Raw genomic sequence first — 25,523 nt, forward strand, 5'->3', positions numbered from 1 at the left:
CTTGCTTAAAAGAAAACCCCAACATCATCGCTATATCGGGAGGGATTATATAGTAAAAACTCTTAGTTATATGAACCTCAACTCGTTTCAGATGTTTATGGTATTTGAACTTGACCCTTTTATTCTCAAATTTTAACATTTCAAGTAAATCTTCGATAGAAGAGAAATTTGCTTTAGGTATATACCTAAAATCTTCGAACATGATATCATCCGTACCAACTTGCACTACCCGTTCTTCTTTGATATTGTTCCACGTTCTAGGATAACTTATTTCCGCTAAACCTACTTCGTAAGGCCCATTCAGCCTGACATTCTCCGGAAGGTAAGCTCTGAATTTGCTCAGAGTATTACCCGGCAAGTAATTCAGAGAAGAATCGGATGGTAGAGTGATATCGAAACTCATTCTAAGACTACTTCTTGAACCCAACTATCCCCCAACTACCCCTTCCAGCGTACGAGTAACCCGACTGAATAATCAGATTTTCGTCACCTCCTGAGCACTTTTTCAATTTTGAACGCGCAAGTGTCAAGATCTTTCAGCACCTTTTGTACTTCTTCTTTGTAAAAAATTCCCAAAATGGGCTCCGAATCTAGCGCCTTCAGATTATATACCAGCGGTCGTCTCGGTATCTGCTTAAGCACTCGAAATAAGTCTTCCTAATAATTCGGGATATATCCTTTTTCGAATAGTCCCTTGTTTTTGCTTATTCTGATAATGTCTCCAATTTCGAAGTCGTACTTTATCGGAGGAGTAAAGACAGTATCTCCGTACAAAGTTTTCCAAAATTATTTTCGAATTTTTGGTATTACCATTGATGGGCTTACATTTAATTGCTCGGTGATAACTGTTATTATAGGCGCTTACTAATTCTTGAAGCACGTCAACGAACTTATAAGTATTTATCCCTGTAAAATATCGATACATTCTCGATTTGAACGATCGAATAAACCGCTCAACGATGCTGGCTTTCACTTCAGAGTTCATCGCTAAAAATTCTATTCCGCGGGAATTTAGTTCGGATTGAACGGCTTTACAAACAAACGCATTCCCGTGGTCACTCTGCATTCGCTTTGGTTTACTTTCACCATCTAATATCTTTTTTAGAGCGTTCACTATAGTCTCTCCTTTCTTATTTTTCACCGGTTTGACGTAAGCGTACTTACTAAAAATATCAATACACGCGATAATATAGCGATTCCCATTGTTTATTCTGGAAAGTTTCTGGAGGTCAATGAGGTCGGCTTGCCATTGATCGTCAATGCTGTACACTATCGTTTTATTTCTTTTGTATCGCCACTTTGGATTTTTATGTAAAGTATAGGTATCTTGGTTTTGTAAAAATTCCCTCACATTTTCCAACGTAACTTTGATACCCTTTTCTCGAGCGGAACGATATAGTCATCGAACGCCACGTACCCACCAGAGTCCGCTACGTCGTAATAGATCTTTCTTTTCTAACATATCCGTAATAAGTAAAATTTCCATGTGTGGGTGTCGTGTAGTACACTATTAAGAAATCGAATAATTCGACTATTACAAAAATTAATATAATTAAAACGACGGTTAATAGTTTTGAATTTTTTTAAAATGATATAGTTATTGTGGATACGACACCTTCAGCTACAACTTCCGTACAACCATCCATTATGAGATATGGGATTGAAAAAAAATACCAGTTACTGGTGTTAAATGTTTTATTGATAACTATTACGTAATGTCCAATTGCACAACGATATCGTGTCGGTAAGCATACTTGACGGAATAGACGTCGCAATTTCTACGTACCACGTTTTCTTTTTAACAGTCTGTTGTTTTCAACTGGTTGGCGATTAGATATTATGCGTCGCTGCAAAATTTGATTATAAAACGTTCATTTTTCGGATTCGGTCATATTGGGATCGTCGAGGATCGTTTTCATTTCTTTATCCAAGGATGGTATTTCACTGGGAACATCTTCGGGAGTAGCATTCTTCATTCGACGTAAAGCGTCTTCAGACACTAAAATCATTTTTCGGGCCATTTATTTATTAATGGCGCGGCTTATCGCAGCGCCGGCGACTGAGCTAACGATAGAAAGAAGTGGAGCTAACAAAAACGGGAGAAATCCACCCTTCTGAACTAGAATCTGTTTTCTTTTAGCGAGAGGAATTTTTGTGCAAAGATGATGTTAGGCTTTACGATGTTTCTTCAATCGACTCTTTTGTCCATCTGTTAACTGCATATTCCCGCGTAGTACATTTAAACAACATTCGACCAGCGCTAAGATAGTGTCGCGATTCCCTAGTTTAATGATAGCTTTTATCTATTTCACAAAACACATGCTCAAATATTTAAAAATCCAAGTTTTTACACACTCGTTTTGACGTTGTGATAGCTATTTTGATTTTATTTCGGGACGAACAATCGCGGCTTCTTTGCCCAGTATTATTCCCGTTCGCAGCCGATATTTATCCGCGGTATTTGGTTTCAAGTCGATGAATAAATAAACGTATGGTTTCACCATGGTTTGACGAAACGCGTAAACAACGAATTTGGTTAAAGCCGGTTAAATTAATTTACACGCTGGAAACGTCTCTAGCCGAACGGAAAATTACGAGGTACTGTGAATTCAAATTGAGAGTTCTAACTTCTTTCCCGTGATAAAATAAATGTTGCATTAAAATTAGCACGGACGTGTTACGATGATGCGCACCTCGTATAAGTAAATTTGTGACGTGTTTGTTATTCGCTATTTTACATAAGAGATCGTCGAGAATTTCAAAATTTCTAAACATCGGATTTAAATTGCCTGGGTCTAATAAACCCTCGTGAAACTCTAAGGTAGGATTATGCTCCAATAACAAATTAAATAATTTCTCTTGGTTCTCATAAGGAGACGACCCGAGGTGATAATCACCGATTTTGTTCAAATCAAATCAAATCAAATTCAAATTCAAAAACGTTTTATTAATTTAAATCATTAATAAAGTCGGGTATAGTGTACACCCCCGTGTACCTTAAAAAAACTGCAAGGGAAAAGTTGCGATGGGCTTTCGTTTTGCCATGGCAACGGAAAACGTTTTTGAAAACATGATTTGGGATTGAAAATAACATGGGAATCTGGAGGATGAAAAATGAAAAAGTTTGAAAATTTCAAAAACGTTAAAAAACTATTTCAATTGATTAAAAAAATTACATTTTATCAAGTTTATATGCAATTTGGTCAATTGGGGGACCCCTAAAATCCTTCAGATTTACATGGAAATAATTCCAAATCATGTTGTCAAAAACGTTTTCGGTTGCCATGGCAAAACGAAAGCCCGCCGCAACTTTTCCCTTGCAGGTTTTTCAAGTTGCATAGAGGTGTACATTATACCCGACTTTGAACAAAATCGGTGATTATCACCTCGGGTCGTCTCCTTGTCAGTATAACACCAAACCACGTTCGAAACAGTAGATTAAGCAAGCTTTGGAATTTAAGGGTATATCAGCGCAATATGTGTTTAAACAATTCACGGTCAATATTAAAATCAATGTCTCCATGTATTTTCTATGAGATACGGTGTTCACAGCTCTCTCGCAGTACAATTACGACCAGTGAACGCATCAAATACCGTCAATATAATACCCCATGTTAATTCTATTGCGGCATGGTGCCCGGTGAGATACCGTCAAAATAATACCCCATGTAAATTCTATGCGGCACAATGTCTGGTGCCCCATAGAACGTTCTCGGGGTACGGTGCCCGCTCATGGTACATTTACGGTCTGTGAACGCATTGATGTTGAGCCGGTACTTTTTTCTAGATACCGTCAAATGATATCCCATGTTAATTCTATGGGGCACGGTGTCGGTGCCCCATAGAGCGTATACAGGGCGTTACGGATAAGAGTACCGAAACTTTCTATATGCTTTCTATGGGTCTCTGTGAGTAAAACATGTCTAATAAACATGGGTCCTAAAGTGCTTCGTTTCAGAGATATGGGCTCCCAAAAAACCAGACACAGCCTTAAATCTGGCAAACAATATTCGTCCTTGAACCAAATTGTTTTCATTAAACTATCAATTGTTTTTTATCCGTGAGGCGAGAAACTTTAATAACAAGTGGCAAAAGTGCATTAATGTCCGTTTAGAAGTAAAATGAGTTCGAAGACAAAGCCATTTTAATTTAATGATACGATTTTAATTATTAAATTTAAAGATACAAATGTCATAAAAATTCTAAAGGAATGGTGTTTAAATTGTCTAATTCGGTCTGTAGCTAATATGGCACATTGGTCTATTAACGCTTTTTGCACGGACGGGCTCAAGAAAAATGGTTTAGAAACTCAAAGATTCAACCAGCAGTAGATTCCTAAAAGATTTGTATCAGATCGACTGGCGTTTGAGTCTGTAGATAGACGGCTAAGAGAAATACAAGACTTCAAATGAACGTCCTGGCTACGTCCCGATTGAGCTGATATTTAACCATACTAAATACTGTCGGTTGTCTTTAGGCTTAACGTACACTCATCCTCGGGATGTTCACTAAAAATCCGACGGACGTCTTAGTACTTGTCCTCGGGACGTACTTTGACTCCGAGAAAATCAGACATTTGATCGTCTATTAACCTCCCAGTTACGTCAATATCTCTATCTCCATCCGGTTTTCAAGACATCATACGGACAAATGCAATATACCGGCGTACTGTCCATAGGACGCCGGAGGGATGCTGTTGGGTTTGTTAGGGCAATGGCAAATGTCAATTCTACGAGGATAGTCAGCTTTGTTAAAGCTTGTACGTGTTGTAGGTGGTATGGGGGGAGTTGGTGTTTACGTAGAATAAACTTAAAACCTAAAAGTGTAAATAATCCGTAATTCGTTTAGATTAATGATAACGCCAGCTAAACCTTATTCGGAAGTGATACGCAAAATCCATTTTCAAATAATTATTTTCTTTTAATCAATTGTAAAACATCACAATAACTGCTCAAATGCCCACCTTGGGCTGCTATACAAAAATTACAACGCCGTACAAATGATTGACGAATCTTTTCGAAGATTTCAGGCTTGTTCCGAATAGTCTCACATCCATCAATAATGCGTTGACGGAGGTAATTAATGTCACGGACATCTGTTTTATAAACAAGGTCCTTCAGATATCCCCAAAGAAAAAAATCGCAAGGGTTTAAATCGGGAGATCGAGGCGGCCACGAAATAGTTCCTCCTCGTCCTATCCACCTTAAAGGAAATGTTGCATCAAGGTGATGTCGCACTGCGCGGCTGAAATGTGGTGGTACGTCTAGGATAGTCGGCGTCGTTCAAGTCTTGGATTTTTTGAAAATGATTGACACCTAACTGTCTTCCAACTTGGCGGGTACTTGTTCCTGGATCGTCATCGAAAATTGTAAGTACCTAACATTTGAACTGAAAAATGTTATAAACCGACGTAGTAACTTGTTCTTCCACTTCAAGTGGAATGTTCTGCACTCTCTCCCGAGACGGTTGAAGTTGCCCACTCTCTCGTAGGCGCCAGTCTACGCTTCAAAAGTTCGTCTATTCGGTACCCTTCTTAGTGGGTAGTGTTCTTGATAAAACCTAAGCGCCACATTTCCTCTTTCTTCGGCTCGTCCGTTCATCAAGTGCATATCCACGTATTCAGCGTTAGAAAAATGTGCCATCAATATCGCAATTGTGGTTAAAAAGTAAATAAGTTTCCCAAATTACCAGATATTTTATACTGATTTATTTGAAAAAAAGTCCAAAATACCAAGTTTAAACATTGTTTTTTTATGATTGGCATGTAACCTGGAGAGAGATACAAATAATATTTTGACTGGTTTTACCAAATAGACGCGTTGGCATTTAGAGTGCGAATGTGGTTCTTGCACGATGGAGGGCCACCACTTTTCAGCCGCGCAGTGCGACATCACCTTGATGCAACATTTCCTTTAAGGTGGATAGGACGAGGAGGAACTATTTCGTGGCCACCTCGATCTCCCGATTTAAACCCATGCGATTTTTTTCTTTGGGGATATCTGAGGGACCTTGTTTATAAAACAGATGTCCGTGCTATAATGACCTTCGTCAACGCATTATGGATGGATGTGAAGGTCGATTAAAATGTCCCTCTTTTTTGATTTCCCAGAAAATTTATCTATCAATTTTATGCACCCACAATGCGACAAAATGCGACAACAAGAATAAGAGATATAATTAAAATTAAAAGGGGGGCTAAATTAACGTCAGCCCCATAATTTCGTGATTCAAGCAGGATACAATATCATACCCACTACATGTCAATGCGAAGAAATGCGACCGATATAATTTTGATTGCGAAAATATAGTTTATGAGAAAATTAATAGAGAAAGTGGGGGGTTAACTTAACAGTAACCCCCCATATTAATTCATTATTTTAATTAACCCTAAGAGACGTCAATGCGAATTAATGCGACACTATTTTTAACGAATGCGACCAATTAGGTTATAAGATAATAGACAAACGAAAAAAGGGGGGCTAATTTAATGGCAGCCCCCGAATTATAAAAAATAATTTATGAAAAAAAAATAAATTACGTCGTTAACGTGGACCAATGCGACAACCATTTTTCCAAATGCGACATCGATATAAATAGTTCTTTGTAACCAAATTGGAATGTGACCAGTAATAGATAAAATTTAATGGGGGCTAATTTAATGGCAGCACCCAAATTTTAAATATATAATTTGCAAAAAAAAACAATATTACGTCGTTAACGCGGACCAATGCGACAATCATTTCTTCAAATGCGACATCAATAGAAATAGTTCTTCCCAACCAGATTGTTATGTGACCAATAATACATAAAAAGGGGGCTAGTTTAATGGCAGCCCCCAAAATATAATAAAATAAGTTAAAAAAAATTACATTACGTCCTTAACGCCAACCAATGCGACAATCATTTCTTCAAATGCGATATCAATAGAAATAGTTCTTCCTAACCAGATTGGAATATGACCAATAGCAGATAAAAAAGTGGGCTAGTTTAATGGCAGCCCCCAAAAAATAATAAAGAAGTTTAAAAAATAATAATTTGAGTGTTTAACTCTGATTAACGCGACAACAATAGAAAGAATATTTCTTAACCAGAATTTTTTTATCAGCTTTAAAAAAAACAATTAAGGAGACGTCAATCAAATTAAAGCAACACTATTTTTAACCAATGCAACAAATTAGGTAAAGTAAAAAGGGGGGCTAATTTATTGGTAGCCTCAGAATATTAAAAATTGAAAAAAAAAATATGTCTTTAACGCGGACCAATGCGACAACACCTTTATTAATTGCGACAACATTTAATACCTGCGAAACTGACTACTTAATGCACTCCATTTGTGATAGCACCGATTGCATATGATTACGAATTTTCTCGATTCGAAGGCGACAACAGGGTGACTGCCTGCGAAATCATTTTAATAAATGTGACCTTATTTTAAATGAATGCAACATCAATATAAACGAATGCGACATTAATATAAATGAATGCGACATTAATATAAATGAATGCAACATTAATATAAATGAATGCGACATTAATATAAATGAATGCGACCTTATTTTAAATAAATGCGAAACCATTAAATGAATGCGACCTTATTTTAAATAAATACGAAATTATTAAATGAGTGCGACATCAATATAAACGAATGCGACAATAATATAAATGAATGCGACCTTATTTTAAACGAATGCGACCTTATTTTAAATGAATGCGACCTTATTTAAATTAATGCGAATTCATTAAATGAATGCGACATCAATATAAATTAATGCGATTTTATTTAAATTAATGCGAATTCATTAAATGAATGCGACATCAATATAAATTAATGCGATTTTATTTTAAATGAATGCGACCTTTTTTTAAATGAATGTGACCTTACTTTAAATGAATATGACCTAATTTTAAATTAATGCGACCGTAATTTAAATTAATGCGAAACCATTAAATGAATGCGACATCAATATAAATGAATGCGACATCAATATACACGAATGCGACAATAATATAAATGAATGCGACATCAATATAAATGAATGCGACATCAATATAAATGAATGCGACATCAATATACACGAATGCGACCTTATTTTAAACGAATGCGACGTTACTTTTAATGAATGTGACCTTATTTTAAATAAATGCGACAACATTTAAAAATATATTATTTTAAATGAATGCGGAATCATTTAAATGAATGGGACAGCTTTTTAAATTAATGCGAAACCAATATAAATGAATGCGACCTCATTTCAAATGAGTGACACGTCATTTAAAATGAATGTGATGTCATTTTAAATGAAAACGACATGTTAAACGAATAATACAACATTTGAATTGAATGCGATATAATTTGAATTGAATGCGATATAATTTTTAAATAATGCGACTTCAATTTAATTGAACGCGGTACCATATTTAAAATGGTCTAACCACATAAAATATGTATCGAAAAGATTACGTTCTGCATTATTTGGTTTAAGTTTGTTAAAAGATTTTTTAGATTTATCTACCATGCGTATAGTTTACTTCAGTTTAAAATAAGGTCACATTCATTTATATTGATGTCGCATTTATTTATATTGATCTCGCATTCATTTATTTTGATGTCGCATTCATTTATATTGATGTCGCATTCATTTAATGGTTTCGCATTAATTTAAAACAAGGTCGCATTCATTTAAACTAAGGTCGCATTCATTTATATTAAGGTCGCATTCATTTATATTGATGTCGCATTCGTGTATATTGATGTCGCATTCATTTAATGGTTTCGCATTTATTTAAAATAAGGTCGCATTCATTTCAAGTAAGGTCGCATTCATTTAAAATAAGGTCGCATTCGTTTAAAATAAGGTCGCATTCATTTATATTATTGTCGCATTCATTTATATTATTGTCGCATTCGTGTATAATGATGTCGCATTCATTTAATGGTTTCGCATTAATTTAAAACAAGGTCGCATTCATTTAAACTAAGGTCGCATTCATTTATATTAAGGTCGCATTCATTTATATTGATGTCGCATTCGTGTATATTGATGTCGCATTCATTTAATGGTTTCGCATTTATTTAAAATAAGGTCGCATTCATTTCAAGTAAGGTCGCATTCATTTAAAATAAGGTCGCATTCGTTTAAAATAAGGTCGCATTCATTTAAAATAAAGTCGCATTCGTTTAAAATAAGGTCGCATTCATTTATATTATTGTCGCATTCGTGTATTATGATGTCGCACTCATTTAATGGATTCGCATTTATTTAAAATAAGGTCGCATTCATTTAATGGTTTCGCATTTATTTAAAATAAGGTGGCATTCATTTATATTAATGTCGCTTTCGTTTATATTGATGTTGCATTCATTTAAAATAACTTCGCAATCATTTATATTGATGTTGCATTCATTTAAAATAAGGTCGCATTCTTTTATATTATTGTCGCATTCGTGTTTAATGATGTCGCACTCATTTAATGGTTTCGCATTTATTTAAAATAAGGTCGCATACATTTAATGGTTTCGCATTTATTTAAAATAAGGTGGCATTCATTTATATTAATGTCGCATTCGTTTATATTGATGTTGCATTCATTTAAAATAACTTCGCATTCATTTATATTGATGTTACATTCATTTAAAATAAGGTCGCATTCATTTATATTATTGTCGCATTCGTGTATATTGATGTCGCATTCATTTAATGGTTTCGCATTTATTTAAAATAAGGTCGCATTCATTTAATGGTTTCGCATTTATTTAAAATAAGGTCGCATTCATTTATATAAATGTTGCATTCATTTAAAATAAGGTCACATTTATTAATCGAGAAAATTCGTAATCATATGCAATCGGTTCTATCACAAATGGAGTGCATTAAGTAGTCAGTTTCGCAGGTATTAAATGTTGTCGCAATTAATAAAGGTGTTGTCGCATTGGTCCGCGTTAAAGACATATTTTTTTTTTTCAATTTTTAATATTCTGAGGCTACCAATAAATTAGCCCCCCTTTTTACTTTACCTAATTTGTTGCATTGGTTAAAAATAGTGTTGCATTAATTTGATTGACGTCTCATTAGATTGTTTACTTTTTCTAAATCTGATAAAAAAATTCTGCTTAAGAAATACTCTTTCTATTGTTGTCGCGTTAATCAGAGTTAAACACTCAAATTATTATTTTTAAACTTCTTTATTATTTTTTGGGGGCTGCCATTAAACTAGCCCACTTTTTTATCTGCTATTTGTCATATTCCAATCTGGTTAGGAAGAACTATTTCTATTGATATCGCATTTGGAAAAAATGATTGTCGCATTGGTTGGCGTTAAGGACGAAATGTAATTTTTTTAACTTATTTTGTTATATTTTGGGGGCTGCCATTAAACTAGCCCCCTTTTTATGTATTATTGGTCACATAACAATCTGGTTAGGAAGAACTATTTCTATTGATGTCGCATTTGAAGAAATGGTTGTCGCATTGGTCCGCGTTAACGACGTAATATTTGGTTTTTTTTGCAAATTATATATTTAAAATTTGGGTGCTGCCATTAAATTAGCCCCCATTTAATTTTACCTATTACTGGTCACATTCCAATTTGGTTATATCGATGTCGCATTTGGAAAAATGGTTGTCGCATTGGTCCACGTTAACGACGTAATTTTTTTTTTCATAAATTATTTTTTATAATTCGGGGGCTGCCATTAAATTAGCCCCCCTTTTTTCGTTTGTCTATTATCTTATAACCTAATTGGTCGCATTCGTTAAAAATAGTGTCGCATTAATTCGCATTGACGTCTCTTTATATTAGGGTTAATTAAAATAATGAATTAATATGGGGGGTTACTGTTAAGTTAGCCCCCCACTTTCTCTATTAATTTTCTCTTAAACTATATCTTCGCAGTTGACTGGTCACCTTTCCATCACCCGGTCAGGAAGCAGCCGTTTGTAATTCATGACAATGCATCAACAAACTGCATTCATGGTTAGGAACTGGTCATTGTGTATGCTAGCAAATTCCTCACCTCTACAGAGATAAATTTCAGTCCCAGGGAGAGGGAATGCCCGACCCTGGTCTATGGTGCCAACAAATCACGTTAACGGCCCCTCCCTTTCCATCGTCACTGGTCATCATGACCTTAACTCGCTAACGTCAGTAAAGAACCCTTAAGCTGGTTTCACACTCGACGGAAAATTAGCAGCGTAAAGTTGAACGTTAGCGGTATATCGAATAGGGAATCAATTTTCAGCTCGGCATTTATTATCGTCTTTCCGGCATACTTTCCGTAGAGTGTCAGTTGACCCGTTGGTCCTTGACTCCACACGAGTGGGGAAACACATCATATGAACCCACTTCACAAATACACGATGCCCTACTGACGTCAGCTACGGCACCACTGGATCTTTCAGAATAACAGTATAGAGCTGCCATCATCGATTGTCTGGAAACTTGATTAGTGACCGCACCGAATTATCTTGTCGTCAAATCCCATCAGATGCCGAACTTAAATTAGTCCTTGACACACTAAGAACATTTGCCAAGACATCCTCGTCGTACTTCGTGATAACGTCCAACCGGTCATTTAGGGCTCCAGCGCACATGGGACGTTTACAACATCGCCTAATCAGGCCAAAGCTGTTGGTTCAAGTCACACTGTATGTCCAATCATGCAAATTATGTAAGAAACAAAAGATATATCCATTCAAGCCAGTTGGGCTTCTACCACCAATTCATCCGAAAACTTAAACTTTCCCCAACGTTCGTCTCGATAAGCTACCCAGGAGCAATGCTTTTCCATTTTATAGCCAACTCAGTCAGACGTTTCGTTTCGTAACACCAGCTTTGGTCCAAGCTAATTTAAATTTATGCTGTATGGTGCACGAACGTGTATAGCAGCGGATTGTGACATTATGTTATTTAAACGAAGTGCAAATGCAAAAAAGCTTTGGGAAATTCGTTTGGCATAAATTAAAAAAAATATTGTAACACTTTTTAAATGGTTTTTTTCTCAAAACTAATAAAATATTTTTTCATAAGTTTTAAAAACGTCCATTTTTTCAAAGTCACACAAACGTTACAATTAAAATAGGTTTCTTTTTAAATTAGTTGTAAAAAGGCTTTGACCACCGACTACCAACTTTTTATTTTTCATGACCTTATATCTCAGTGACAAATTGACATATTACAACCAAACTAATTTCATTTAAAGTTTTCGAGTATGCTCAACAACTTGTTCTTTGGTTGTTTTCATCTAGCACCTAGCGTTAAAAAATTAAATTTTCAAAACCATGAAAAATTTCACGATTTTTCTGAAATTTTCAAATTTCAACGACCTTCCCAGATAGTTTAAGTCCTGAAAATTTCTAGGTAATATTGTGTTTTTGCAAAATGTCTGGGGTAATCTAATTAAAACACCTTGTATTACATTGTAATGGTGATTTAACACCCAATAGCGTGTAGCTCCCTTTAGGCAATAATTAAATACCCTAAAGAGAATAGTTTAACACTTTAAACGGAGTATTGTAGATCCCTTAAGGGAGTAGTTAAGAACCCTGAAGGAAGTAGTTTTATACCACAAACGGTGTATTAAAGCAAGCAAAACGGAGGACAAAATCAACCCAAACACTGTAAATAAACACCCATAAAGAAAAAACGCTATTTAAGGTGTTAAATATTAGGCAAGAAAAAAACTCAAAGGTTTGAAAATAAACCTTTATTTAAGAGTGCATGCACTCGTACCAAGATTATGGATTTGGTCAAACAGTTGCTCTTTCTTTCTTGTTCCGTTCGTCGTCTTCTACGGTTTAACACCATACCATGAACAGTTGCGTCTACATTTGTGCCTGGGCTGCCTGTTTTCGTCGGGATATTCCGAAACTTCACAAGCTTATTGATATCACCATGGGCGCCATCCTCAACCATGAATTATTTTTATTTGATTCAAATTGTATTATCGCCGGAACGGTTTTCTTCACTGGAGGGGAGGTGGCTTTCGCGTTTCCTAGGTCAACGGACAGACTAGCCACCGCATAAGTCAGCAGAGTGTTCCAGCTTCAGACGTCAGCCACCGGTGGCGCACATCGGGTCTCGACCGAGTAAAAAAGGCCCGCTCCTTTTATTTGTTTTAAAAATGAACCAAATTAATTTAATTGCCATAAGTGTTATTTAAAATAATTAAAATTTACTAATGAGCTAGGCTTTGTATCAAATCAATATAAATTTTAATATTATTAATATTTAGGAATCTGATTTGGCACTTTTCCCATTGCCACCAACGTTTGAATCGTTTCGATTCATAGATTATTTGGGATCAGTGGTAGCTATAGATTGGAAAATTATCAGTGGACCACCAATATCCATCACAACAAATACGTTCGCGATATCCACAATATTTGAGACTGAGGTAAAAACTGTGACTATAGATATCTAAACAAAAACCTCAAAATCAACACCCGTGCCTTACGTATCATAGACGTGTTTTCAGATTTATTTAAACGAACTAAATTATACCGATAAACTGATCAACCTCGTTTTTAAAGACACTTTAGTTTACTAAACTTATTGCTACCCATTTCCATTGTTAAGGAATAACGGATAACTTGCTAGATCAAACACGTATACATGTAGTTTCCATTCATCTTAGAATCAGATACAATCTGTTCACCTTATCCTAATTCCTTAACTGATCTGCTCAAAACAGCTATCCGCTCCAGATTTAATTTAAAAAAAACAAATGACTTTTCCAAATAGCATAACCTCCCGTAAAGAAAACGTAAAGTTCACTTTCTGAGTGAATATCACAGATAAGAAATATAATACAATATTATTTAAAAAAAGATATGCATTTTTATTTACCGTTTTTGGCGTTATTGGACCAAACACCCTTAAACCAATCACAGTTGGAAGCACTTACTTTACCTAGTGAAACCCGGAAATTAACGGGTCGTCTTCATCGGGTATAAAACAACTATGGAAACTAAGAATATTTAAAACAATCTAGCTGAGATCACACAAATACGTCGAAACGTTGTGAACCGATATGAATCGATATCAAATCATAATGCGAACGCGGCTTTTGTGTCAGATATTTAAGGTTGCAGGATCATTGCTCAGAGCAGCAGTTGTGAATAGCTCACCCATTCATTATTATAACATAATAGGGAAATGTTAAAATACGTTCCTGTATTTTTTTAAATGTATTTGTACATAGTTCACTGAACCAAACCGATTCTCTTTTCCCAAATAAACAAACACCAATTAATCAAATATTTAAAATCATTTATAGGTCTGGATCGGAATTACAGTGGTTTTATGTTTGGTTCCCGCAATTTGGATTCTGTTGCTGCAGCTCTTTCACCCATCGAAATTGCCAGCGAGGACAAACAACGTGTTTATGAATGGAATAAGCATACTTTTAAATCAGGGTAACTAATTCTAATTTATAAGAGCCAGAAATTATCAACAGCGTTTACAATAATATTAAGTGAATCTTCGAAAAACGGCCGCATTAAGATCTTCACAGACATTTTAAAAACCCAAAACTCAACATATCTTATTCCAGCTAAGTTAACGTATTGAGTGGCTTATTAATCAATATTAATACCAGTTTAGATTTAACTGCCAACGTTGCAGTCAAGGTGCTCTGGCTATAGCTAATACACCACTGTACATATATAATTTACAAAAGTATCTAGTTTTTAATTTTAAAACTAGTTCTACCCTAAAACGCCCATTCGTAAAAATGTAAATAAGCTTCTTAACAGAATTAGATAATTGTTTTATCTTTGCAAATCAGCGGCCAGCCCTTATTCGCATATTAATATTCTAAATTTCATAAATAATTCTTAACTCCATTAAGGGTAAAGTTTCGAAGGTATTTTTAGCCAACTCAATATTAAATTTCCATATCTTTATAAATTCGGAACTTACTGATGGTTGAAAAGATTATTTTACTTTTATTTTATTTTAGTGCCTAGTGTTCGTCAGGATAATGCTCATTCCAGGTTCTTTTGGTTCAACTTTGAAACCGGGTTATATGTGTTGAGAATGGCATTCAATGGGCTGCTACTTTCAAAGGTTTTGCTCAAAGACAGGCCGAATTATGTGGACCAAATTTCAGATATTTTTAAAACAGATCCGAAAGTTCGAGTTCTTGCAAAACCAATTGCAATTGGAAACTTTATCAAGGTAACGTATAACTATTATTTTTATTAAATAAAGCTTTCATTATATGAAAATTTAACTAGATATCTTGAATCGTTAGTTTAACATAGTGAGGTTTTAGATTTATTTTTCTAGAACTCATGTTAAAACGTTTATCTGAAGGACAGACCAAATTACGTTGACGAAAGGTCGGATTAGTTATTATTTTAGTTGAAATAAAATTCTGAACTTCTAAATTTTAAAAGAAAAAAATAATGATATAATTTATCGAAGAAAAGGTCAATCGGCGGCCTGAGGCCACTCAATGCCCGCCGATAAATGTTATTTTTCTTAAGTTGACGTAAAACTTGATCCGCATCTTCTGCACACCACCCTGCCTTTGACAGCACATTCTTATTTGATTCTGGAATAACAGACTTTTCGAGCAATTGTTTTAATTCTGTTGCCAAAACTCGAATTGTCTCATAATTCCCAACTCCTTAGTATTTTATTTGTTAAAAATATGTACTGATGTCTGTTTAATCAATATTTGGAAAGTTAAAAAGCTAAGAATTTTTAAGGATTTTTGATTTTTTAAACAAAAATCGTTAGTTGGCTAACAATGTAAGTGACCCCAACTTATGAATTCCATTATTTTCCGTATTATATTTAATCTCAAATTAAAATAATAATTGATCAATATTTGTTAAATTATTTAATTAATCGGATAAATTGACTGTAATTAAACAACGAAAGGAAAAAATAGGGGCCCAAGCAGTTTGAAACTGCTTATCCGATAATCATAAAAATATATATTTTTTAAGTTTTTTAATGATAAATCGAATATCATTTTTATTTTAGTTGGCTAAGTCACCTGAACTAGTGAAACTCCGCGAAAGAATTGAACGAAGTGACGGATTTTTCAAAGGAGCAGCTGATATTAACTTGGACGAGATAATATCAGAAATTGAACAAGGAAAGATGCTGTCGATAATCGATAAAAACACTGTTTTTCTTGCCTGGGAATTCTTAGGTTTGTGCGAACAGAACTCAATTTTAAGATTTTCGAAGGAGACAATAACTGAAGCTCAACCTCAGTTTTGTATGAGAAAAACGGCCAGTGAGGAAGTAAAAAGAAAAATTGCTGCGCTGTAAGTGTTATTTTATCCTTGACTAGTTACACAAATGAGATTCAAAGCCTTTGGTATCCTGATCAATTAAAAATTAAGAAAACTTTGTTAATTAAAAATAATTAATTTTAAACTGTTTGTTAGAATTAGGAAATATTTCGAATCCGGATCGTTCACTCGCGATTTGATGCCTCCTTTGTTAATGGGATCGCTTTGCACGCAGTACCAAGTGGAAGAAGTCCAAGAGATTCCAATTGGATTACGAGAAGTCATTATGTCATTTGTGTTCCTCATTACTGGCATAATTATAGCTTTTTTTACACATACTCTTGAACACCAAATTTAGTCACTATAAGTCTTGACAAATTAATTTAGCTTACTTTCTTATATTTTAATTTTCATTTTAATCAGCCGCTGTGAAATTTATTTTATTTGTGTAAAGTTAAGCTACATGTTTACGTAATGCATGGTCATTATTATTTGTTTAGAAACCACTAAATCGACTTTAAATACAAAACATGTTCGTCTTTAACAAAATATTTAAATCTGTTAAAAAGCTAATTTTGTGTCAACCAACTATAACGTGTGAAGATATTTAATTAAGCCGAATACTACAAAACCGAGAAAGAAGTGCTTGTATGTGGAAATATTTGAACATTTTATTAAGATATCAATGTTCACCCATTAAAAACCACAAAACTTGGCACGTTTAAAGTTAAAATTTTGATACCAATTATTTTATTTTAATCTAAAATGTTTACTTCACCCCAAAGAAAATGCAAACCATTTTTACATTATTCCACTGCTAAATCTTGTATTAAAGATGATATAATATGTAATTTGTTTTTGAAAATTCACAGATGTACATTGTGGTAAAATTGTGTAAGATATTTCGGTATGCGTTGTATTTAAGTTGTGGTGCCCATCAAATGAGGAATGTAAGTGCAATGTAGGTGGCCAAAAATTAAAGTTTCTAACATTAACTTACTATTGATTGCAGGAAAATAACCTGACTCTAAGAGGAGACCTTTTGCATTAAAATATTGGAAGCCCCAAATAACTGTCACTTCTGATTGTTATAATTGAGGAAAATGATGTAGGATTTTTGTGTCGCAGGGACTTATAAGCGAGCTAGTGAAAGCCGAATTAACTGAAGACCTATGCAATGATTATGAAATGGGCCACGGAGTAAAAAAATTAATCAATCTGGGTGTCAATTATTTTCAAGTCAAGAATCAGTGGTAGTGATATTAAAAAAATATTTAATAGCTATTACATATAATTATTTTATATTTATTTTTCCAAAACTCAACACTTTAAATTTTATTGTGAAACGTTTTCAATTTAAAATATCATTACACGCTAACGGTACAACATTTAAGTAATTATCTCTATAGAACCATCATTCTCTTATCTATGACCCGAAAGCGTATGTGTTTTAAATTTAAGAGTTATTAAATTAATGTTAATTATTTATACTTTACAACTGTTCGTATTTAGAAATTTTCAATTATAAGTTATTGGTGTCATTTTTTACACCTGTATTGAAATAAAATTAATTATCCTAAGAATTTAAGAAGAGTGAAATTTTTTAAAACTATTAAAGTACTTTGATTATTTCAAAACTATCCCGCATTGAAAGAATACACGCACTTTTTAATCCTAATTTTCTCATGTCCTTATGGTATGACTTTTTATATAAAAAGGGCGGGGGGGATGTAAACACTGTAACGAGTAACATTTGTGTGCCAATTTGGGGATGATTAGTCTATAGATAAACGTTGATTACAAAAATTTAGATGTAGCGCGATAGACCATCCGAACTAAACCGGCCCAAACCTGGTAAAGACTTCAAGGCTATTTCTGTAGGATTGGCAGCATATTTTATTCTGTGGATTTAAGAATTTGGCTTATGACCCGTTCTTTTTCGAGCTACACATATTACATTAATTAAGTTTTATTATATGTCAACCATCCAACCAGTGTCGCAAGTTTGACAGAAAAAAGATAATAGTGAGCCGCACTGATTCACAAAATTAACCACATAAGTATTTTATAGAAAGGTATTTAAACATTTAGTGGTTCAGATTCAGTCTGGTGAGGGTCCACGGCCCGAAAGCTTCCTGTGTGTTTTAATTGTAAATAAAAACTTTAAAACCTAAGAGTATCCGTGACTTTAAAATGAAATTTACATCTTTGACTAGAGACTAAAGTAAAATATTTAGGTACTGATTTGCACAATCAGGTAATTGTGTTAAATTTATTTTGAATTTATTTCACAGTAAAAAAAGAAGTTGGCAAGCCAAAATTTACCTCTCCTCGGAAGAATTGTCCCTAGTGGTATTAATTTCTCGAGATGACTTTTAAAGATTTATCTCCGCAATTCAGAGTTATTTACTAAAAACGTAATCCCGGTATAAAATTTTAATTATAATTATAATAATTGAGACGAAACAACAGAGTTTAATTTATCTAGAATATTATAAATTAAGTAGTTATAACAATGAGTTAGACGTACTAAACAACAAAAAAAAATAACCAATAGAAAAGAATATTCAACCAAGAAACAAGTTAATCTTCGAAATCAAGAATAAATAAACCTAAATAGCGACCCAAATACTGAAAGTTGAAAAAATTTAGTGAAAGGAAAAACGAAAAACACCTAACCGTTAGCAATAAACGGCTAACAACGTACAATAAATGACCGTAGACGGAATAGTTAGGGTTCTTTATAAATAAAAACAAACAACCCCAATTGATAATCTGCATTAAATATCTTAATCCGTCGGGAAAACATTTAAATAAGTAATGACGACCCATTTAAAAACCAGACTAACTTAATTGTAAGAGCAAGATTTATACAACTAGAAATTTTCTTCATAAATGAACCATAACTAAATACGCTTAACACACAATAGATAAAAATATACGACTGAAAAAAACAAATAAATTCCAAAAAAACTAACTAGGTGGACCACCCAAGGGTTCGCAGCCCAGACACACCGACAGACACGGTGATTGTAATACCCTTCCTAGGGGACTTTGTCCCCTCGGAGAGGTAAAAAATGTGTAATATTGATTATCAAGTGAAGTTGCGTTTTATATTAAAAATACTAAGCGAAACCATTACATAAATGTGGATTTTTAATAATCTACTCCCCACAGTGAAATGTGCTATTCAAACTATTTAAATACTTTTAACAAAAATTTTATAATTATTCAAATACCAGTTTCAAAAAGTACGTTATCCTAGTCAGTAAAAAAAATAATTTGGAAAAATTGAACTAAACACATTTTAAATTTCTTAGAAACATCAAATATACTCGATATTGTTGAGCAGCGAAATAAATAATTTCTGACACTTTCGGTTTTGGATAATGGAATGAAAAAAAATTATATGTATTTATCAATTTTTCAATTTAGAAAAATTATAATAAAATGGTAAGAGAGTGTTCTGAACCATCTTTAACAATGATTTTATTATATACACTACTGTTTTGATAGATAACTTTGATATTACTGAACAATATATTGAGCTTTCAATACTTCAGTAACATTATGATGTACTTTTCTCCGTTTATATGATAGATGTTTGAAATGATGGGCACAAAAGGCACATTTTGAGTTCGTTTGCTATTTAGAAAATTAGTTTTAAGTTCATCTGACATCGCTTTTGCACAATCAATATGAAAACCACCGTTGGTCTGAAGATAACACTAAACAACGGCAAAAAGGTAAAAAAGAGCAACGTTTGGGGAAACTAAACTATATTTATTTATATATTAAACTTATTATTTACCATGGTGAATATTAGTAGAAATTATGTTTAATTCAGAGAAAACGGCATGGTATTAGAAGATAAAACTTATTTTATACAAGACGTTTCGAGCCGAGGCTCTTCTTCAGTCGTTCGTTAGTTTTAATTTTAAAATTAAAACTAACGAACGACTGAAGAAGAGCCTCGGCTCGAAACGTCTTGTATAAAATAAGTTTTATCTTCTAATACCATGCCGTTTTCTCTGAATTAAACATAATTTCTACTATATTTATTTATTTAAAACCGATACACGGTATTTCGCCCGATAGACCTTCAAAGAGAAGTAAATTGTAACTTCGCCTTCAAGGCCTATCGACTTTGTTAACAATGAAAATAGAAACTTGAATTAAATTAGATTACATTAAACTAACGCAAAGCTCATACGACTACAGTCTACGCTGTTAAGTTCATCGTGTACCCTATTCTATAGCAACATTTTACTTCAGGGCTTTTAGACCCTCTTGAAAAACTCATTTCTTGGAAGCGAGACTAGACTAGGGTGGAGTCAGGCACAAGTCAAGAGGTTGGATTGTAAGAGGTCAGTGAATATACCGACTAGCTTCCACAAGCCTTCCTAGCGGCGGGCAAGGAAGTAGTAGGAAGGCTTGTAGGAGCTAGTCGGTGTAGTCTAAGCGCACCCTACCAAACAAGAGGAGTTATACTCCCTTCAAAGGAATATTGTGATAGATCTTTGCGTAGGCAAATTGTAGTGTTGACAAAACCCAAGAATAAAATAAAAGCCTATTCAGTCACATTCATTAAAAGTAAAATTATTATTCTTGATACGTCAAATTTTTATGGATATATATATTAAATAAAAAAAATGCTTTTATCAAAGCAGTTGGAAGGTTATTTAAATTTGGTATGCATCATGAAAAACTGAAGCTCCTCACAAGTCAAGTACGCGCTGGTTGTAAAAAAGAGTGGCATTATAGTTACATTAAAATTGCCCCATTTCTTTCTAGAAAGGCCTGACATTACGTATTTTGAATTGACTAGAGGGTCCAATGGAAATAAAGATTATGAATTCCAAGTATCCGTTATTTAACCAATAATCAAAAAATTATACTACATCTTCAGGGTTCAGAATATATTCATGGTTTATTCTCAATTAATTAGTTGTAACAATTTTTAATTGAATTCCAAAACAAAATAATTTTATTTTAAAAAACATTTAAATTATAATAATAACTTGCTCAATAATTAAAGCGTTGTTGGAATTAAATCCTTTTCTGTTCACATATTGCTGCTCCTTAAATTGCTCATAATGGACAGCCATAAAAACAATCTTGCTAATTTTAGGCCCCTTAAAAAGTTTTGGTTTCCAAATTTTAAAACTGCGAGAGCTGTAAAATTTAATTAACTTACATAATAAGCTAATTTGGTAAACCTTTTTTTAACATTTAATTTGCTCTTGATAGTTTCGGAAACAAATTCATGTCAACATGCTGAAATATGACCACAATTGGTATTAATACTAACTAAATAGATTAAAATGACTAGCCATATGCATTAAAACTTCGAGTAAAAATTTCAAAATACCACTTTTACGTTGTGAAAATAAAAATGTTTTATTTAAAATATGAAACACGACTAGATTCGTTAACCGATCAGTTCCGTCATCAAGTGAGATTCTAAAGATTTGAGAAAACGTTACAGAATGACTTCTGTAAAATTAAACAGGAGCAAAGTTAAATCTTATAAAACATTTAGCATATAAATTACAATAAGGGAGATTTAGTAGTATAACTGCCAGGCTCGTTATTTCTTTTGAATACTTCATTATGTTTGTTATGGTATGTAATTTCGATTGATTCTAAACGTTTTACTTAAAATAATTATCGAGTTTACATATTTCGTATCGTCAAATAAAATAAAATGGTTGGGGCTTTTTGATTCACGATGTTTCGCCGAAAAATAAACTTTAGAGTTTTGTTACGTCATTCTAACGTTTTTTTAGTTTATTTTTGAGATTTAGTTTTGGCAGTGTAAACACATTCAATTTTTACCGCGTGAATCAATAAAATTATATTTTTTCTTGTATTTCTTCCTTGTGGAACGACTTTCCATTATTTTTTACAGTTCGTGACAAAGAAATATATTTTCAAACTTTGCTCGTATTATTATTATTATTATTAGTTTTTTATTTGTGCGAAAATGATAATACAGTTTGTATTAAAAAAAAACATTGTAATGCACAATTTCCCTCCTAGCTAAGCTGAGCTTGTATTTAGGAGGGCAATGTTTTTATAGATAACAAATTTAACATTCATAATTTAAAAAATACATTAGATTTCTCTGTACACTGAGGGTTTATCAGGATATTACAAAGGGAAAAAAAATAAATTAAACTATGTCTAAAAAGTACATGTATATAATAGTGAGTTCTATCTTAACGCAAATAGTTCCATTAAGAATTTTAGAGTGTTATTACATTTGACCATATATAGTTTTTTAATTTATTTTTTAATGAATTTGAATTTGAAATTGGAATTGGCGATTTATTAATTTTTAGCTCATTAATGAAGGTATTGAAAAATTTACGACCCAAATATATGAAACTCCTTCGTACTAGGTCACATGCTATATAATTATTTTTGTAAAGTGTAAATAATGTATGTGAAAAAATTCTTCAATAAAAAAAAATATCTAAATATTAATAATTACACGAGTATATTTTTATATTGGCCGAAGCTATTCCGGCCGCATTAGCCCCCAGACTATTACGGCCGGAATAGCTTTCAACTAAAATGTGGCTAAAACGGTCGAAACTTTCGGCCGGAATAGCTGACGAATTGTTATAGGCTATTCCGGCCGAAATTTTCCAAACCGAAAGTTTCGACCGGAATAGTCGTCCATCAGCAACAAGCTAATTCGGCCGTTATTTTCCCGTAGTAAAATTTTCGGCCGATTTATCCAGCCCAGTGAGGGCCGTCTAATCCGGCCGAAACTGTCCTTTTATAAAAAATATTACTAAACCTTAATTTTAATGGTAAATCGTGTAATATTCAGAATCATTGCTATTGAGAAAAATAAGCAAACTTATCGAACCATTAATACTAACCATTTAATTGACTTTTTACCTATTATTATTTTTCGTTTTCACCTTGGAGAGTAGAGACACGAGGCGATAAATTCCCAACGAACTTTATCTCGAATAATATTACTCTTGCGGTAATCCGGGACCGACGAATAAAAGTTTTCGTTTGGATTACACTACACTCGTTTTGGATTCGTTATGTTTCTAATAATGAGATAAATTCTTACTGAATATTAAATAAAATAATTGTTTTTGTGGCCTCTGTAACCGCTTGAACAAGACAAAGCAAAACTAAAGCCCCACGCAGAGCGAATATCTGCTATATGTTTGGAGTTTCAAATGTAGATGAAGTTTTTCAATCAGTTTTTCTGACTTCCTATCTATGAAACGTTACCCGGTGTGTTGTATTTTCATAGGGCATTTTTCATAACTACTTTCCATAGAATTACCCCTTGGAAGTTAATTTACAAGCGTGACGTGACACCATGTACATCATTGAAAAAAAAGCCCTTAATTTTTCAGTACATATTTAATACTTCGTCGTCGTGTATATATTGAGTGAAAATAAAATTAAAAAAATTAAGGTTTTCAATTTATATTAATATTATAAATATATTGCTTGATTGTTTATTCTTGATAACAATTATATTTTGTTTTCTGCATATAACTAAATGCTGCCCGTCGTCAGTTCTACTGTATCTTAAATTACACTTTTCATAGATTTTAGAAAATACCTAGTGAGTGGTGATTAGGAATAGATTCCGTCGAAGGCACAATTTTGTTGTTTTGGCCCCAGGAGCAACATTTCCCGTTTGCTACTTTGTACAGATTCTTTTGTAGACTACTTTGTAGAAGTACTACTACTCAGCCTAGGTTTACCAGTTTCAAGTTTCAAACTGTCAACATTGTGTAGGGTGGAAAAATACATTTTACGACGAAGTAGGGTACGCGACGGAAGATAATTTATATATGATATGGAATATTAGCGGAAAGGTTTAATTGTTTGATCTAATTTATTTAGAATTATTATAACAATGCATAACATTTTAATTAAAAATTTAATAAATAATTTACTTACTGAAATGAAATATACAAATTCCACACGGAAAAACTTACAACTTAGGGTCGCGTTTTAGTTTTTCGAGTGGTCATAATTTAGCCACATATAGGCCTAGTACTAGAGAATGCACAGTATGCCTATGCTGACATTTCAACCCTTCAATGTGCGTTTTTTTAGGAAATTAGAGTGTAGGAAAAACTACACCGTCATGCAATGACTTCGTGCTAGGGTTTTGGATATTTATCGTCGGTCTTACAGAAAGACGTTTTACATTTCTAAAACAATTCAGGAAAGATACTGAGGTCTATATTTAGTACATTAAGTTTAGAACCTAACTGGCTTTAAACATGGTTTCCGAGACTGTCTGGTTTAAACAGGGGCGGCGATAAGCATTTTCCCCAAGTGTTGAAGCAATAGTCGCTGGTTCTTTTCAATTACACGACTCCCTCGAAAATCTACATCATTGTTATAGATTTTCCTATTTGCCGCCCCTCCCCCATCGACCCCTAGAAGCGGATTAGAAATGTTGCTGTTTCCCACCACCCTTTCTATCCCTTGGAGCGGATTTGCACCCCTATTACCAGCCTTTTAGTGTTTTTTTTCTCATAAATTTTAAATTTTCAACCTTCCCCCCCCCCGCCCCTTGCGACTCGTCTGCATGGCCCGTACTATTCGTATTGCTTTTATGGAACACGTACATTGAAGAATTTTATGAGCACTCCTTTAATTTTGATCGGTTTTTAAGCATTTAAAATATCACAAATTGAAATTGAGAGGAGCTCCAAATTTAAGCGATCCCAAAAGAGTGAGATGTTAGGATCAACGATTTAGGCGCTAAAAAGATCTGCGACCCACAACAAATTAACACAAAGCTGAAAGTTTCCTACTTGATAGATTTTGGGGCGCTTTTTCACGTGGTGGGGTCTCCGGTGTTCTCCCATTGGTGTTATTTCCGCCATCTTAGAAAATGGCGGCCAAAATTCAGTAAAAATTCAATATCTCTCGTATGGCTTATCCGATTTACATGAAAAAATACTTAAAATGTTCAAGGTATTTAGTCATATTATGCACCGGAAGTGCGTAATTATGCTTGATATGTTAGGCCACTTGGAAATAATTTTGATTTATTACTTTTAAGAAGTAACGTAAACTGTCAAATTGCACTTATTCTTTTTCGGCACAATCCCGGCAGAATGGAATTATTTACAAATAACTCTAGGGTATAATTTTGTGCATTGGTCACACGTCATGTGTAGTCCGACGCCGCCCTACTCGTGAATCGCGATTACGCTTCAACTGATCGTACTTTCTAATCAGAGCCTATTTTCGATTAGGACCACTGTT

Source organism: Leiobunum rupestre, chromosome 1 (assembly GCF_980474605.1).
Source record: "Leiobunum rupestre chromosome 1, qqLeiRupe1.1.hap1, whole genome shotgun sequence".
Classification (NCBI taxonomy): Eukaryota; Metazoa; Arthropoda; class Arachnida; order Opiliones; family Sclerosomatidae; genus Leiobunum; species Leiobunum rupestre.